The sequence below is a fragment of the Octopus sinensis genome, unplaced genomic scaffold, assembly GCF_006345805.1.
Source record: "Octopus sinensis unplaced genomic scaffold, ASM634580v1 Contig16515, whole genome shotgun sequence".
NCBI lineage: Eukaryota > Metazoa > Mollusca > Cephalopoda > Octopoda > Octopodidae > Octopus > Octopus sinensis.
This window is the reverse complement of record NW_021834400.1, coordinates 17,501-20,286: the sequence shown is the minus strand read 5'-3', so window position 1 is coordinate 20,286 and position 2,786 is coordinate 17,501. Positions and strand designations below refer to the sequence as shown.

Below are 2,786 nucleotides of genomic sequence, written 5' to 3'. Positions count from 1 at the left end.
CCACACAGCCACTCCTACGCCTATGATATCTATTTTTGTTTTTTTAGTTCTTTAGTTTAGTTTGTGTTTATTTTGGTCATAACTCATTGCGGCCATGCTTGAGCACTGTCTTCGCTTGTACGACTTGGTGTTGATTCTCTTTCCATGGACTTTAATGCATTGCTGTTTCAGCGCATCGCCATGAATGCACAAGACCGGGTTGTGCCGCATTGGCAAGGCATGGTTTAAACGTTTTGTTTATACAAAAACACTACGCTGATAACAGTAAGTTGTGCCACTCCACCCATGCCCTTCCTCTAATATTCGAGCTACGGCGGTACAAATTCTAAAACTGAAACGATACAGAGATTAGCATGGCCCCTGCGCAACGATGACGCGCAAATTAGTGAAGCGTTCGTATTTTTCAAAAGGCGGCGAGCTGGCAGAATCGCTAGCACGCCGGGTGAAATGCTTAGCGGTATTTGTCTGTCGCTACGTTCTGGGTTCAAATTCCGTTTAAGTGTGTGTGTGTGTGTGTGTGTGTGTGTGTGTGTGTGTGTGTGTGTGTGTGTGTGTGTGTGTGTGTGAGTGTGTGTGTGCGTGTGTATGCGTATCTGTGTGTGCTGAAAATAATATAATACAGTATAATACAATGTAGTTTATATGCGAATGTATATGTATAAATATATAGAGACGAATGGATAGACAGAGATAGTTATAGACAAGCAGACAGACAGACAGACAGATATATATATATATATATGTGTGTGTGTGTGTTGTGTGTGTGTGTGTGTGTGTGTGTGTGTGTGTGTGCATATATTATATATATATATATATCTTTATATATAAAAGTGAAGTTGTGTGTCTGTCTCTTACGATTTAGATTCCTAACTACTCCCACATTTTTCGGTGCAGTTTAACCAAAACCGGGTATCTTATAGTCGTGATTCATATCGAGCCCTTCTGGGTATTAGCGCGCGTTCTACGAGGAGTCTACGATTTTTAAAAAAATAATACCATCATTTTTTTCCATTTTAATGCATTTTTTCGCTATTATATAAGGGAAGTAAATCTCTAAAAATGTCTACGATGAGTCAACGATTTTTAAAAAATTTACCATCATTTTTTTCCATTTTAATGCATTTTTTCGCTATTATATAAGGGAAGTAACTCTCTAAAAATGTCTACGATGAGTCAACGATTTTTAAAACATTTACCATCATTTTTTTCCATTTTAATGCATTTTTTTGCTATATTTTGGCTATAAATCTCTAAAAATGCTTATATAGTTATTTCCCTTACAAACCCGAGCAACGCCGGGCGACAGTGCTAGTATATATATATTTGAATATCAGCCTATCTATCCATCGGTCCATATATAAATATATATATATATATATATATATATATATATATATATCTATATATATATATATATATTATATATATATATATATATTATATCAGATCATTAAGAATGAAATGGCCGATTTCTTATGCACCAAGTTTGACAGTCATTAAAAATATTTTATCCGGACAATTCTTTGTTTCACAACATTGAAGAGTAACATCATCACTTTTCGAAATGCAATTCGTGGAGTCTGATTATATTGTGGGTTTTGTAAATTAATATTTGTAGCCCCATGGATAGATCCAAAATTCCTGTTGTTTATGAATATGAGTTCCGTCGTGGAATCATTGCATCCCAGACAGCTCGAAACATCAATGAGGTGTTTGGCGAAGATGTGGCGAATGAGCGCACTGTACGTCGATGGTTTGAGGAGTTCCGGTCTGGCGACTTTACTCTCGAAAATCAGCCCCGTGGTGGACCTGAGACCAAGGTGGATAGTGATGGGCTGGAAACTGTAGTGGAAGCGGATACATCTCAAACTACGCGTGAGTTAGCAGCAAGGTTTGATGTTTCGATTCCAACTGTATCGGACCATCTGAAACAAATCAGCAACGAAAAGAAGCTGGAAAAGTGGATACCACACGAACTGAACAAGCATCAAATGACACGTCGTCTTGAAATTTGCTGTTTTTTACTGTCACAGCATAAAAGCGAACCATTTTTGCATCGTATTGTTACTTGTGATGAAAAATGAATTCTTTTCAATAACAGTGAGTGTTCTGCACGGTGGCTGGATAGAGACGAAATGCCAAAACACAATCCAAAAAAGAATATTTACAAAAAAAAAAGCTAATGGTGTCTGTTTGGTGGTCCAGTACTGGTGTCATCCACTACAGATTCATGAGACCTGGTAAGTCAATTACAGCGGATGTATACATCAACCAATTGGATGAAATGATGAGTGAACTTGCTATTAAACAACCGAGATTGGTCAACAGAGACAGGTCGATTCTCTTGCAAGACAATGCTCGACTACATGTTGCATAAGGACGCTACTCAACTTACAGGAACTGAACTTGGAAGTACTCTGTCATCCACCATATTCACCAGACCTTGCACCAACTGACTATCAAGTTTACCAGACATTAGACAACTTTTTGCAAGGAAAAAACTTCAAATCTGAAGAAGATGCAAAACAGGCTTTCATGATTTCATCACCTCTTCTTCTCCAGAATTCTTCGCTGCCAGCATAAATAAGCTACCGATAAAATGGCAAAATTGTGTTGATAATTTAGGTGCATACTTTGATTAACTGCAATGCTTTTTGTTGAGATAAAGTAAAATAAACTTTCAGTTCAAAATCAGACATTTCATTATTAATGACCTGATAGATAGATAGATAGATAGATAGATAGATAGATAGATAGATAGATAGATAGATAGATAGATAGATAGA

General features: G+C 36.9%; 1 pseudogene; it reads left to right on the top strand.

The window, feature by feature from the left end:
• The first annotated feature begins 305 nt into the window (after positions 1-305).
• Positions 306-405, top strand: LOC115230838 (annotated as a pseudogene).
• Positions 406-2,786: the final 2,381 nt, after the last annotated feature.